General features: G+C 37.2%; 1 protein-coding gene across 2 annotated transcripts in view; it reads right to left on the reverse strand.

The window, feature by feature from the left end:
• Positions 1–7,452, reverse strand: part of LOC139708401 (uncharacterized) — an 86,692-nt gene extending 79,240 nt beyond the window's left edge. For both annotated transcript variants that reach the window (XR_011709351.1, XM_071620354.1), the window contains exon 1: positions 7,247–7,452. The gene's annotated coding sequence lies outside the window, so the exon portion shown is untranslated. The remainder of the gene's footprint in view (positions 1–7,246) is intronic.
• Positions 7,453–16,879: the final 9,427 nt, after the last annotated feature.

Raw genomic sequence — 16,879 nt, forward strand, 5'->3', positions numbered from 1 at the left:
CAGAGCAAGTACACATTATGGCACATGCCCAAAACAGCCAGCAAGACATTGTTTGTATGTCATCGCTTATCACCCGAGAGTTTACCCACAATGCCTATCATATAACATACTACAGCGTCACTCAGGAATTCTCGGGGACACCTGCCAGTTTACCAGGGTTGGTTCGATGGTACGATTTCAGAAAAGTCACTTGGCATTTCACCTGGGAGTTTACCCACGATACGATTTCTGCTATGCATGAAATGGGTACCATGGTACTGTACATTAAATACAAACTGTGCTAGGTTATCAAATTCACTTGATTCAGTATGAAAGACACAGAGATTTATCACTGCATATGACATACACGTGGGTCTTCTTGTTCTGCTACAAAGTGATGTTCCAATAGGTATAGCAACCTATCTGGCTCTTGTCCAGACAAAGTGGCTACTGTAGGAAACACTTCTTTCCCTGAAAACAGGAACATGCATCATGCATAAGGTCTGATGTTACAATATAATGTACATGCCATTCCATACTGCAGAAGAGCAATACAAATCTATTTGGAGTTTCCCCCTCGGCATGTTTTTGTCCGCAAAGAAATGAAAGGAATACTGGATCATTGGTTGTTTGTAGCTCTCACAAAGTACGTATGCAGAATAACATATAGAACTTTAGAAGGTCTGTTTGTTGACCTGGTATCAGCTATGACCTTGCAGCACAGCAATTAGAACTGAAAACTTTTATGGCCAAGTGAATTATGGTACAAAAAGGGGACTGCAACAAAAAAAAAAATGCAAACACTACAACAAAGTATTAAGACTTGTTGTTCCCATGGTTGGCTATAAATACACAGACAGTAAAAAATATTCGTGATCACAGAAGTGAGAAAACAAGCCATGAAAATTGTAAGCCTATATTGATCAGAGAGTAACAAAAACAAAATATTAAATCTACAGTTTTCTGTTTGGTGAACAAAAGTACACTGAGGTTCTACTGTATGTTTAGGGGGCATCCTGAGCCAAAGATGGACTAAGAAACTTCAACTTGGAGAAAATTTGACTTATAAATGCATGTACATATTTATAAGGGATTAAAATCAGTGGAATATAAAGACAAGAGAATTTGAAAAGACAACTTTGACTTACGCGATTATTTGACTTAAGCGAGGTCGAGGTTGAGGTTGACTGTGCCTCACTATTCAGAACTAACATGAGAGCAATAAAGATGTGACATTTATGCAAAAGAATTAATACTTCAATAAAATAGACCTTACAAATGTAACTGTCCTCACTACTTTGTGCCAACCCTTTGGAGAGAGACTCGAGACTCATGGAAGGCTTATGGAAAACTGAACCCATCATGTTATTGAAAGAATTTCCAAGGAGAAATTTCCACTGAAGTTTACATGGCACAAATGCCCTATAAATAAACATAACGGAAAGGTCAGTGAAAACAAGCCAGGTCATGCAAACTTCAAAAATTTATGGCCATTGCTTGAGAGAAAAAATAATGACGGTCATCAACTCTTCATGGTAAATCATAAAACCATAAGTTTTTTTAAGTACAAGGAATTGAAAATCAATTACTTTTTAAGGATTATTCATGAGTATTTCATTTTGTGCCAAACTTTTTCTACAGTGTGTATATTCCAGACCTCGGATAAAATTTCAAAACTTTTTGCAGAAATCATAAAGTTTAATCATTTTTCAAGGCTTGTACATTTGTACAAACCCAGGGATGGATACAGAATGACAGCACCCAGGGTGTTTAACCTTTGGTAGCCTGATCAGCTACCTAAAATTTAAAATTGATTTTTATATTTCCAGTTATTTCAGGCCATTTCATTTATTTTCTGATCACCAAAATTTCAAATTCAAAGGTTTTAGAGGCTTGAATTGGCCACCAGAAAAAGAAGTCAGTGTAGAGCTCTGTAATCTCTCAAGTTTTGGATTACTGTCATTAATATGAAGGTAATAATCATAGTCATAGATGTGACATTATTATTTGGTAACAAGATTTTAAGAAAGAAGTTTGTTCAAAGGAATGGAAGCTACAGTGTACAACATGAGTATCAATGTGTTTAGTGATATGGGATTTCATGAGTTGTCTTCTTTTATTATGTTTCAGAAAGGGCTTTACTAGACATACTTGGTTGATGATCGTTATAAATACATCCCCTAGGGAAAAGGGAAACTTGGGCTTGGCCTCCCGATGTGCTCAAACCATTGGACTTTATGCATAATTCATGGGTTATGTTTAACAGCTCAAAAGCATTAGGCTCTCTGGATGGATGCGACCATCAAGATCCAAGATTGGATGAGGGGATATAAGCTGAACAGTCAAGTAACAGCGGCAACACAAACTTGTGTATCATATGCTCTGAAAATAAACACTAATCTGAGTCAGTACCAAAAAAAAAAAAAATCTACCCTTTCATGAACTATTTTTAATTGATTCCATAGTTTCAATATGAATGACGCTTACAGGTACCAGCAAAAATATTTCAAGAGTTTCCTGCTTCCGTATATCTCTCATTGTTCATTTAGTAGTATTTTGCGTTCAGTACGATCATCGAAAATGAATGATGGATATCTGGTTACCCACTTCAAATCTAAAATTGATAAAGCCTCCATACTTCATACATGTAGTGGTATACCTAAGACTGATGAGTAGGGCCTATCAGTTATCAATCACGCCACTTCAAAAAGTTCAGCAGATACACTTGACTCAGTATGTAGTGCATTTATTTATAAATATCATTTAAATGAATTCAAATAGAACAAAATTAAACACATCAATCACCAGTATTCATCAGAAATAAGAAGTAAGAAGTAAAAATGCACATTATATTTTCTGATACCAGCCTGATAAGCTTGAAAATTATAAACATGCTCTCTAATTATTTTATGGTTTTCCCTGAAAAAAAAAATGTTAAAGCAATTGTTGCAGATACTACTGATGCATCTGGCACAAGAAAAAAAAAACAAGAAAAAAAAACATATCATTCATTTCAGCAGTGATTGTTGAGGGACACAGACTTTAATGCAGTAATACAACTAATGTTTTTCAATGATCATTTTATATAAGACATTAAGATCATGCTTCTGAACAGCTCCCCAAAATAAGCACAAGTTATATCAAATACAAACATTCACTATGAAATAAGGCTTTGTATTTGATAACACACACCAAGATTCCTTTATTGAGTCTAAGTCTTGACTGTTTCAGCGTAAACCAATCCTCTCCGATTTGTAGGTTGCAATATACACTGATTACTTCCCACTTGGGAAAGATCTGATTCTTTGTTTTCAGCTCCCATTCCAGCATTGGAACAGAGTGAGCCCAGGCATAAACAAACATTGAAGTCATACCATTGATGAGGCCAAGGTACCGCCAAACAACAGATTATCAACAGAGCAATGATACACCCCTGGGTTGGTACAATGTAGTACCTGGGGATAACATTGACCTTGCAAAACTTCACACACCCATCACAAAGCAAACGATCATATTCAGGTCAAGACAACAGTGTTTGAAAATAACATGACTAAATATACAGTGATGAATGTAGAGCATTCTTGAAGCAACCTTGGAAGGATGGTTGAATATCTTTTCCCCTCTGAATCCAAAAACATGTTCTTTAGTAATTAAATCGATGCAACTTTATGACCTGGAAAATTGATATGACTGTACTGGGTAGATTTTATTTTCAGAAGTCTGGGTGAAAAATACAATAACAAGTCAATTCATTGAAAGTCATAAAGGTTACAGCTCTCTGCAAAGTCTGAGCCAAGTTTGTTGCCATGGTTTAATAAAAAAGAAAATTGTGAATGGAACAGAATATCAGCTCAAATAAATTATTTATGAATACTAAAGTACTACTAATGTCATAACATGGAATACATGAAAGTAACTTATACGTCTTTTCCCAAAGTTTTCATGTTCAAAAAGAAGAGAAAGTGTGCCCTGATTTTAAACACCTACATGTACAGTACAGGTGTATACTGCATTTGAAATTATCCAGACACCAAATGCAAGCTTCGTCCCTAGAGTAACCGAGCATAATTATGTACAAGGTGTACATTTAAAAAATGTTAATCTTCTATTACATTCAATGCTCTGCATCATTTTTGATGTGGACCGTATTATCAGTATCAGCAAATTTCTGGCAAACTTTCTCTCCCCCCCCCCCCCCCATTTTCCTAGCATTGTCTATATGATTTACAGTGTACATCTTACATTACAACAGCTCAATGATGCCTTTTCATGAAAACTCAAGGTCACTATGAATAGGACATTTATCTGACTCCATCACTGGCGCGTAGCATATGGATTTCTATTGTCAGCCCAACCCAGTAAATTCACATATTATACATGTAAGAAAAGCACTCGCAGAGTGCAGACTTCCACAAAGCAGCTCATTTCCACCCATATAATGCCCAAAATGGCCCTTTTTACCAAAGATGAAGAATCCTCCTTTGTGTCTCTACCTTATGTAGCTTCCTATTGTGTGCACTCAGTGCACACATGCGCACCTTAAATACGCACAGCTTGAAATTCCCTCGTTCATTGGCCCTATTTGCCAATATTTATCAATCTTTCAAAAATATCCCCCTCCCCCCCCCCCCAAAAAAAAAAAAAAATCCTGGATGAATCCAGACCATGGTCCAGATCAAAATTTATTATCTGTTCCTTGGGGGTGTTTCATAACGCTGTTCTTAAAGTTGTGAACAACTTAAGAACGACTGGTGATCAGTTCTGATATGCTATACTTATCAGAATTTCCATTATTCAGCACAAGAACTGATCACCAGTTGTTCTTAAGTCATTCTTAACTTTAAGAACAGCTTTATGAAACACCCCCTTGTCTCATTATCAACTCTTCCTGTAAATTTCATCCAAATTCTTGTGCAACTTTTGGAGTTATTTTGCAAACCGACAAATAGATAGACAAACAAAAACCAGCAAAAAAATAAACACTCCTTGACATAGGGAGGTAACAAACTTTGGTTGTAAACATCACTAACTGCCAAGGCAACTGTGTTTCTATGAATCTTCTCAGCCTAAACAGCAAGGCAGTATTCATAGCTAAACACAAACTATCTCAACTACAAATGTAAAATGTTAGGAGGGGATGTAGGCCTATGTACATTTTGTATGCTGTACACTGGTGTTTCAACCTACAATTATATTGGCCGAGATTTGGTAAGTTTTGGTCACCCACTGGAAAGAACCTAAATGTATAGTTCACTAAACCAATTAGCATTATAAATCAGAATGTCACACAATACTGTAAAATATCTGTTTCAAAAAATATTTTCGAGTACAGATATTTTTGTAAATGGGGAGATGACAGACGTTCTGGTGAGATGTTGTTTTTGCTATTTGACATCAAGGCTATCATTAAGTGCACTAATACCTGTCCATTTCAGGGGCGGATCCAGGAATTCCGTAAAGAGGGGGCGCGATTACAAAATTAAAGGGGGGCACACGCACCCCTCCCCCCATTTTTTTTCTTTTGTTTCAACATAAAATAAAGGGGGGGGGCATGCGCCGGTTGCGGTCCTCCCTGGATCCGCCTCGGCATTTGCAATACTTATACATGCGTGTTGTTAAATTCATGGCTCAACAGTGATTTGCAAATTCGTGAAAATTAAACCCTCAAAAAAATAACAGAAGTCTCTTACAGTGCTGGATTCAGACAGGTAGCAGTACAGTACATATACTGTACATCACAAGGCAAACTGATACGGAGGCCGTGATAAGTGATATCAATTTCTCCATCATACGACGGCTGTACTCTTGTAAAATGTACGGTGTATTTGCTGTCAAGTTCACTAAGAAATCACAAGACATTTAATAACAATCTTCTCACAAGCACAGCAGACTATCAAAACTCTAGGGTCTACTTGCATTTAATACTTTTGACTCAGATTTTGAAATACTTGGTTATTGCGTCTACATGCACAGCTCAGCTCCTTTCAGTACAGTAAACACAATTAGCACTCGTAAAATTAACCCGTTGAGGATGAGTCCCGAGTATACTTGGGCAATTGCCTATGGGTAATGCGTTTTGTAGCAAAGTCAGTCCATCTTACATGTGTGTACAATACCGTACATCCAAAAAAAACTATTAATAGCTAGATCTACACATCTTTTTCTTTATATGCTGAAATACAGAATATATGCATAATAGCAGTTTTCATTTCGTTTTATCCTTCTGATGACCTTTCAAGGGCATAGCACTCAGCATTTTGTCTTAAAATTCTATTTCCATTCAGTAAGAGATCAGCAGAGTTTTACAGCAAATGTTTTGTATGGTTTCATTCACTGTTTCATGTTATCGCACCTGCTAGAATCTAGATCCGCAATCGTGCAGTCTATCTAATAAACCGGTACCAGTACGGCGTGTACGGCGTGTAGTCAATCATCGAGATAAAAGGATTTCAAAAGCATTTAGCACACTACTTTCACAAGGGTCACTGCACTGGTGTGTGATGATGGTAGGCCTACTGTATAAAATGCAACATCACAGCCCACATACCTAGGCCTACAAATGTGTACTACTAGATTAGATAGTGTAATGGTAGATTATTTGAAGTGGTGCTATTTCTCAGGCACATTTGAATTGTGGATTGACTTCTACACTTTGCAGGCTACATAATATCATAGATGCACTGCACTGCACACAACCCAGGTGCCGGTGCACACCCAGCCCAGCCAGGGATGTCAACACACAGGGGTCATGGCGGGGATATTCCCGTGGTAAACCTAACCTGGGTTGAAATCTCATCATGCAGCACCGAACAACCAGTTACATCACAGAGAAGAGTGACAACAACATAAAATTTACATTAACATGTTAGAGCGCAACGACCATTCATCCAGCATCACAAGCTTTTACAAAAGTCTTACTAAGTAAACATCACGACACAATGCCAACGCAAAGCGAAATCAACAGTGCATCGGGCCATGCTAGCATGTAGCTATGAGTAACGCAAGCTGTCTCTTGAGCTTGTGCAGGAAGACCCCCAAACTCTCTGCGCTCCGATCCGTGAGGCAATTCACTCGCTCGCTATTGCCCGGTCAACCAGCACTGCAGCAGCAGCCATAAGCCATCCTTAGCCTTGGCCGTGGGTTTCACAGCGGCAGCATCTCCCCTCTGCTGTACCACCTCGAGCTCGTGACCTTGCCTTCTACTGAAGAAAGACATACTAGTACATATCCCTCAAAGTGAATATCACAAGCACTCTGATCTACTCACCTTCTCAGTAAGACAGTATTTCCGTGGAAGAAGAGTTTGTATACTACGAGATGCACCTTACTCGGTCCACTCTTTTGTATTATAGGTCCAGGCTGACGAGCAACTAGCACTGCATTTCGCTCAGTTTTTGGCTTTACATACTACGTATCGGGTGGTGCACTGTGTGAGCTTTACGAACCTTGCTAATGCATGGTTTCTTGGCTTACCTCGTCTCGGCTGCGCTGTGGTTGTGTTGTGTGTTTGTTTGTAGCATATCATGCGTGTGGTATCGTGTGAAGCCAGCTAGCCAACGGGAGAGGGAGTACTATGAGTACGCATCAGTTTGCGTGCGGTGCAGGTGCATACTGCATCTCGGTTGCTCACACACACAACAGGGGCTCTTCAACAATGTTCGCTCTTGCGCGTTTCAAGAAGTCGAGAAGTTCTGGGGCCTGTCTTATAAAGACTTGTGATAGAAATCAATCACAAGTTTCTTGTGAGCTGCAATGCAAGTTGCGATTGATTTGGGGACTTGTGATTGATTTGAAGTCTTTATAAGACGGGGCCCTGATAGGCACGATGTTTATAATGTTACATTTCAAGTTAACTGTCACAAAAAATTATACACAATCGCGTTGGAAAACCATGCAAGCAAAGTTTCCCTCCAAGAAACTCATATCATTACATTTCATGCTAACTTGAGTCCTGAAGAACGGTTCACCAATTCTTACCATTGAAAAACACACACACACACACAAACAAATACAAAATTAAATAAAAACAAAAAATTAGTGATTTTTCTTTTAGTCTTGTAAATATCGGAGTCTTATATCGTCTATTATGCCCGTTCTTATTAATTTTGTTTTATCAATTGTAAATGTGTAAACATAAAGTCCTTTTGAACATTATTATGAGGGCAAAAGAGTGAAACTAAGTGAAGAGTTTGAGCTAACCCCATTCTCCATTTGAGATATATTTGCGATTAAACTTGAGAAACAAACAGAGAAGCTGCAAAGAAAATGCATGGGAAATCTTTAATTTAGCTCCCATAATATTCATTGCTATGCAATAAGGTTTTATCTTGCTCTATCTGACGATAGATTTTCTTCAAAATGTGGCGAAATGGCTTTAATCTGTTTTGCAATTAAACTCTTCAAATAATAATAGTGAACGACATGCCACATAACCTATCTCTTCATTAAAAAAAAAAAAGATCAGTCGCGATCATATTTAAACCCCCTCGGATTTAATGTGTTTTGGGGTACTTTACTTTCTTTTTATCTTTAGTCTGATTAGATAGTAAGACTTAAACAGATCTTTCATCTTGCGTCATCATGACATGGGTCTTCTATTGGGTGTTCACGATCACGTTACGATGAGTCTTTTAAAATACATGCAGGTGGAGGAGCTTCATCTTCATATAAAGGTTCATTGGATACCTCCTTGGTAACGTGTGGAGGGGTGGTTTACAAGACTGCCAACATTTATGCATCAAAATTGGGAAGATTCCCGTACGGTCTGGTTCAGGCTCTAGCCGTCTCTTGTCTTACAATGTGACCGTATACCTTGGTAACCATGGTAACGTGGACGTGCTATATTGTTGTAGTAAGCCTGCGCAGCTAGTTTTACACCATCGCTTCGAGTTCATCCTTTCTCTTTAATGAGCTCAACGTGGGGATCATTTTGCGGCTTTGACAATGATCCTATACCCATATACCTGCGCGACTCTCTGATGATTCTATTTTGGGTCGAGTATAAGCTAGAGTATTATGGGGAAATATGCTTGAAAAGCGACACAAGAAACTTCTCTACTGTGCTCTTGATTTATACTTCCTCGAGAAAGAGTGGGAACGCCTTACTGAATTTCTCGACCCAAGTACCCTGGATATGGCCTCAATGATCTCTCTTGACTCGAGTTTTGGGGTCACTATACTGGGACACAGTTACTTGCTGGTATTCTTACTGTGAAATAACCAGCCTCTGCACTTCCGCCAAAACTGATTTTCGATATGAATATACACAGTGTGTCACGACAAGCGCTTCGCGTTACAGCCACCCGATGCCAAGCGGTTCCTGATGTATGGTCCCCATCAAAAATGCAAAAATGCATAAATCATAAGATTGAGCACGGTATAACATTATTCTAAAGTTGGAGGACCATAATGGATTATATCGGCCCAACGAACTCAAGCACCGAGAGGCACAGATTTATAATTCCGATACATTCAAGGATGCGCTCCAGTACCAACTGCGCTGTGATTAGTTGCACAAGACATGCACATCACCATGCTGAGTGTTATATACTCTATCGAGAGTTTTTTCAGGGTACATCATCCATCAGATCCAGGATTAAGTATCATACGCCATATATTGATACAATTTATCGCTTTAAACTGTAATTGCCTTCCAATCTACTGAAAACCACTGTATACCAGCAACTTACTCTATAGCAGTTATTGACATTAATTTCTGCCCTAGGAGACCAGTAGTAAATTGGCAATTCAAGGTGAACTTGAGCTAATGAGTAACAACGCAAGGGCCTAAAAACTGCAGATGATGTTCGTTATTTAAAAGTCCGTTTTTCCGAAGGTTCGTTAACTCGAAAATTAGATAAGGTTCGTTATTCCGAAGATTCGTTATTCCGAAACACACAAATTCCCTATATTGACTATGTACCTATGCGATGTTCGTTAATCCGAAGATGAAAAGGGGTTCGTCTATTCGAATATTTTGTGGCATTTTTCCGAAGGTTCTAGTCATTCCGAAAATGAAATAAGGTCCGTTATTCCGAAGGTTCGTTAGTCCGAAAATGAACAGAGGGCGCGAACTAACCAACTGTAACCGAGATGGAAATGCTTGATATAATCATCCTTGTTCAAGAATTTATTCATGCATATATATAGAAAAGAATCTCCACTTGCTTATTATTAAGTGCCCCATACTGAGGCCTCCGTTCTTTATATATAGTTATTGTTCACCCATCCAAGATCATTACAGCGGAACAGAGTTCTTGTCAAAATAGATCATCGGCGGTCTTCATCAATAATTCACTCACACTCTTTTTTTTTAACAAGCGATAGCACTCTGGACTGCAATGATCAAGTTGGATGAACAACTTCTGTCGCATTCCAAAATTTTCGATCAATCAAAATAATATAGCTCTCCCTCTCTCTCCTTCTCGCCCCCCCCCCTCTCTCTCTCTCTCTCTCTCTCTCTCTTCTTTTTTCCCTCCATTAGTTGAATTTCATCTTTCGAGGGAAATTTGCAAGTGAATAACTTTGTTAATTAATAGGCCTATATGACATATCTGGCTGTATACTATTATTCATTGTTATATACTGTAAGGAGTGAATTCAAAATGTATGGATTTACACGTGTGTGTGGGATTCTCTTTCCGAGAAAAAAACGTCTATAGGGCTTACAAAATGTTCATCTGAGAAGATTATATAAACGATGTTTATAAGACTCTTTACCGGTTGTTACAAAGTTCAGTTGATACTCAACTGCATCGAAGTCCAAAACCAACAACAACACGTTACCAAGCAGCTTCCGCTTAAAGAAAACACACAAACAAACAAACAAAGGATGATAGATTTTTTCACATTCTCACTCTCCCTATATAGCATAGTTTGTATCTCTAAAAGCCGCATATACTCTCAGTTAAAACGTCATCAAGACAAAAATCTCTATAAATCCACAAGAAACAAACAAACAATAAAATACACTGAATATTGTTTCGCATGATGAATGAACAGAAACACTGCATACTACAGTCATTAAGAGAAACATTCTAAAAAAGATTAAGTAAGAGAATTTCATCAAATCAAATTATCAAATAGGAATAAGTTCTTCTCTTAGTTGTATAGCTTTGTGAAATCACGTGACTCAGACAATCATCTTGATGAAGTGAAACGATGTCAAAGAAATAAGATATAGCCTAATCATGTTGGGTGCTTTTTTTTTCAAAGAATTGTTTTGGTTCCGCTCAGACCGCTAAGATTCATTTTTTTTTCATGATTAATTGTATAGTAGTTGATGATTTTGTTATCATAATTATTATTGTTCTTAGTTGTTGCCACCCTATGTCACTATTTTCCTGAATTTCACATCCTTTATGCAAAGTGTGCGTCTTTTTTAACCACCAATCATTACATACCATTTTGTCGTATACTTCATTTCCATAATCATATGTGAATATAATGTCCAGTTATTTTGTATTTTTTCTCTTTTTCACACATACGACGACAGTATGCATTATTATGTAAGGTTGCTTTAAATTTATATGTATAGGGACAATGTTGTTATGGAATTGATAATTTCTGTATTGATTTGTATGTTTTACGTTTTTCCATATACTCTGTGCAACTTGTATATCAATTTGTCAATGTACATGGAGAAAGACAATGCAGAAATAAAAACAAACCAAACCAAACTGAACTAAACCAAACCAAACCGAACCAATCGAAAAATGGCATATCGGCCTACACTCTCGAATTTGTTCATAAACAGAAAGGGCAACTGTTACTGTATAGCTCCGACAGATGATATATTCTCACACGAGGCAAATAGCTAATCATAGCGAATTATTGAAGATTTTAATAAAGTCTAACACCCACCCTTTAAAAGGAGATTGAAGTTTTTTCTTTTGCAATCCAATATGAGGACGACCCCCAGAATCAGATTAGTTCATAAGCTTATTTTGTTACCCGTCCGCAAAATCTTTACTGCCGTTCTTTTCATTATTGTTACTTTTGCCTATAAAAGCTTTGATTATGATAAGATCTTCTTTAACTTATACCTCGCAGTTGAAGGGTTTGTTGTATATTCTTCTTTTCTTCTTCTTCTCTCTCTCTTCCTCAAACCTTCGAGGATCGTTGTCTCTGTTGCATATTCCTGTCTATTTTTTACCTCTTCGTCGCGCTATAGTCTTGTTTCCTGTCTTGTCGTCAAGTCAGTTTTCATTTTATTACTGGAAATACCCCAACACTATGAAGATGGATCAATTATTTAATTGTCAAAAGAAAACAGTCCTTTCCAATTTATCCAAGTTTTGTAATTATGTAATGACACATGTTTAGATTATTAGTATTTTTTATCCTTTTTGCAAATACTACATGCCTTTTTTACAGGCTGTGCCTTCTTTACAATTGATTTGTAACTTATTTGTCTTTTCATTCTCTCCTCCTTTTTTCTTCCCCTCTCTAATTCTTCTTCTTCTCGTCCATATTTCCTTCCTTCTTGTTCACTTAGCGTATGAATTCATTTCCATATGTCTTCGTGTGTTTTCTTTTTTTTTTCTGTTTCTTTTTTCTTTTTTTCCTGAACCAAAAGTCACTCGTATATCCTTTGTTAATTCACCAGTCTTGTGTCCTTCTCACTCTCCCTCTTCACCTCCATATATCCCTTCTTTCTCTCTCCTCTCTCTCTCTCTCTCGTCATATTTCCCTTTCTTTGTTTTTTTTTCACTATATATCGTGTATATATTGTGTATTTCTGTACATTTTTTTCTTTTCATCAATCGCATTTCATTCTTATTTTGTTTGTTATAGTTGTTTTGTACACTTTTCAGAGTTATTTGCAATTATTATTTATTGATATTATAATGTGCTATATGTTTTTCATTGGACTCCGATACCCAGAGTTTGGGTTGTGAGTAAATAAACTTTCAAACTTTCAAACTTTCAAACTTTCAATTGCCTATAAGTAGTCTTGCTGCTGTCCTAGTCTTGTCTCATGCTCATTATTTTGTTTTTTTTATTGTTTTGTGTGTAACTGTTTGTCCGTCTGTCTCTTAGTGGGCTGCTAAACTTTTAATGCCAAACTCACCATGTTGCTTTGTTGCTATATTCAGTCAAATTTTGCATCGAGCTTTTAATACAAGAGGGGCCTACACTCTACAAGCATTGTCTTTTTAGTGGGTCCCTCCGTTTTTTCACACAGTGCATATTGACAATTGCAATGTATTGATACTGTTAGTTTTTCCCATTATTGTTTTCTTTGTACAAATTTACATGCATTGTTTCTGTCACTCAAGAAAGTGAGATTTATGTTTATATTCTTTATTGTGGAAAAACGAATAAAGAACTTGAACTTGAACTTGAACCCCCCTCCCCCGACATTTTAACTGACTTAAAACCTTTCTGGAATTATGGTGTTCTGAGTAATTCGGCAGGTAGAAAATACTAAATGTGATGTGCAGACTGGCATTGCCGAAGAGGGCACTTACACAATATACCGGTACAATGTATTCCTAATCTCAACTGACAAACACACACACACAACATAATTGCATATTATGGTATGTCATGCTAGGAGGATGTCATCAATACAAACATAAAAATGAAGTGTGTGTGTGTGTGTGTGTGTGTGTGTGTGTGTGTGTGTGTGTGTGTGTGTGTGTGTGTGTGTGTGTGTGTGTGTGTGTGTGTTTGCATGTTTTTCGGTTGGTTGGTTGGACAGGTCGGTTGGTTATTTGTTTGTTTGTTTGTTTGTTTCGTATTTTCTAAATACATCCTTGGCAATGACCTCCACTCGCTTGTGTCTCGCCTGATTTAGGGACATCTAATGTGCACTGATGAATTCTAGTGAAGGCAACAGAAATGATATGACCCATTAGAAACAAAGAAAAAAAAGGAAAATAAAATGAAAAATGTAATGTTGTAAATTGCAGTCACCTGGGATAAAGGTGAAATTTGGTCCTTTATTTATCATTAATAGAGAATGTTTCACATGCTTATGATGTTTATTTGCATGGATGATTGATTAATGTAGCTTCACTGGCCAAATCCATAACTCTAGAGAATTTATTATATTTGAACAGCAAACTCTATAAAAGAACCCCTAATAAATGAAACACATGAACGAACTCTCTCTCTCCTTCTCTCATTCAGCGAAGCTCAAACTGCCGCGACATAGAGCCATGTATTGACATGCAGCGCAATCAAACAAAAACAGATGGCACTGGCGAAACTCGTGGATTAGCGCCCCCTATGTTAGAGAGCACTAAATTTCCTCGCAACTGATTGACAAATTGCCCTACATCGACGTAAATAAGCACTGAATTGATCAGTGCTTTAGTAGTAGCCATGATAAAAAAATCATGGGCGTACATACTCGAGCAGGATTCGAACCTACGACCTCCTGATCACCGGACAGGCGTCATCTCCACTAGACCACCGAGCTTTCGCCCGACAGCAAGTGTTGGTTCTAATCCTTATAGCATGCAGCGGGTACTGCTTTGTTATTTAAATTCATAAAATTCTTCCGTCGAGATGTTTTCATTGCAACTGATTGACAAATTGCCAATCAGTTGCAATGAAAACATCTCGACGGAAGATATTTTATGAATTTAAATAACAAAGCAGTACCCGCTGCATGCTATAAGGATTAGAACCAACACTTGCTGTCGGGCGAAAGCTCGGTGGTCTAGTGGAGATGACGCCTGTCCGGTGATCAGGAGGTCGTAGGTTCGAATCCTGCTCGAGTATGTACGCCCATGATTTTTTATCATGGCTACTACTAAAGCACTGATCAATTCAGTGCTTATTTACGTCGATGTAGGGCAATTTGTCAATCAGTTGCAATGAAAACATCTCGTCGGAAGAATTTTATGAATTTAAACTAAATTTCCTATTTTTGGCACGATGAAAAACCGCTGGACGCGGGTGCAACTCGAATTAGTTTGTTTTATGTTGCCATAAGTTGCAATGATGGCCTGACAGGGAAAATTGTTTTTAATTTTTAAATCATTGACTAAAGACATACATTTTTTTTTTTGTGCACAAGCTTATGAGACAGTTGATGATATCATCAACTGAGGCAACTTGCAATCTATGTAGCTGCGACTTATGCCACAATCTAGCAAATATTATTATGGCATTGTGTATTAAACGTTAATATCATATAATATAACATTTTACAAGAGTCCATGATGTGCTTAATCATAATTATTTCAATTAAATGAAATATTAAACCACAACTTTTGTCTGATTCCATTCTATGTCTGCAAACATGGAGTGGAATTACACCTTGAAATGTGACAGAAAATTGGCGCCAACAGTGCACCTCATAATTTTGTCGCTTCCTGGACGTTTGCTGAGTGCCTCAACCTTCACTCTGACTCATGGATCCAAAACAGCTGGCCCTCGGGAACGGTGACGCGAGCTAGATCATCAGACTTCCGGCACACGTTCATGTTCGCCAATATTTATATTTCATCTTTATCAATTGCCGAGATATCAATCGGCAACGGTAAATTTATGAACTAAAAGTGAACCAGACTGTGTTTGTTTTTTATATATTGACTTGGTATAAACATATCCAAACCAATCACACAAAAAAGTCGAAGTTTGTGAAATAAAAAAAAAAAGATTGGGGGATTAATATATGGATTCGAGCAAGACTGCAAGGATGTGGTGTTATGTGTTTAAACCTGCAGGGAGATTTGACAGCAACAGACCAACAGCAAATGTTACATCACATGTTTTTACTGACACAAGACGTTTTTATCACTTTCAGCTCTTTATACCTGATATATCTACAGACATTCCTTGGATTACAAGGATATGGCAAATGTAGGGAAAATAAATAATGCACAGCGTCAATGACAATTCATTTAAGTTTTGCTACCAAAGGAGAAATATTGTTTTCAGGAGAAGGAATGCAAAAGCAAATAAAGTAAAAAGGGAAAAGAAAGAACGAAAGAATTCATGGAAATGTAGGATAGAAAGAAGAGAAAGCTATAGATAAACAGATAAAACATGATTTGTATGCAAACAACAGAAGGAAAATATGATTAAACAGCATCACGAACAAAAAATCAATAGGCCTACACCAGAGTTCCTTATTCAACTTCAGATAATCTAGCATTAAACGATGCTATAGTAGGTGTTGTTCTGGATTGGACAAAAAAGAAAGATCTTGATGCTTCCGCATGAAAGACAAACAATAATGGAAAAAAAAAACCCAACAACAAGTAATAAAGAATATAAACAACATTTTTTAAAATCGTAATTACTTGGACTTTCTTTATTTTTGTTAGGCCACGCAGTGATTATATCCCCAGTGTACTCATAGCACTGGGACTTGTATAAACTCTTTGTGGTATACCACTTTATGTAGAATAATTGCACTGCGTGCTTGATGTCGTCTGGTTGATTGACTCAGCTGCATTGTAAACATAATTACTCATAAACGTTATTAGCTGGCAGCATTGGTTTACTCTCCTTCACCTATTATATTCAAAGAAAATTAACATCAGCCCGACACTCGAATGTAAATACAAGTTTTATTATACAAGTTGCAATTTGGAATAGATAAATAAAACATTTTTCACGAGAAATACGATGGTGTTCTTTACACACATAATATTCTATGCTCACCGCAAAACATGGACAACAGTTACTGATTGCATAAGAAAAGCACTTGATCTTCGATAACTTCCTATCAGTGTAATGAGCAGTTTATCCCGTCAGACTTTTTTTTTAAAAATCATGTATCACTTATCAGCGCATTTATAGTTACTTTATATTATCTACCGTGAGTAAACGTCTTGCTTCGTAGAGGGTATAGTGGCTTTAAAATAATTTATTATTTTATGTTATGGTCCCATCACCGCTCACTCAAGTATAGGCCTACAGGACTCCAATAAGATAT

This window comes from Diadema antillarum, unplaced genomic scaffold (assembly GCF_040938485.1).
Source record: "Diadema antillarum isolate AM-2024a unplaced genomic scaffold, OU_Dant_1.0 seq00001333_RagTag, whole genome shotgun sequence".
Taxonomy (NCBI): Eukaryota; Metazoa; Echinodermata; class Echinoidea; order Diadematoida; family Diadematidae; genus Diadema; species Diadema antillarum.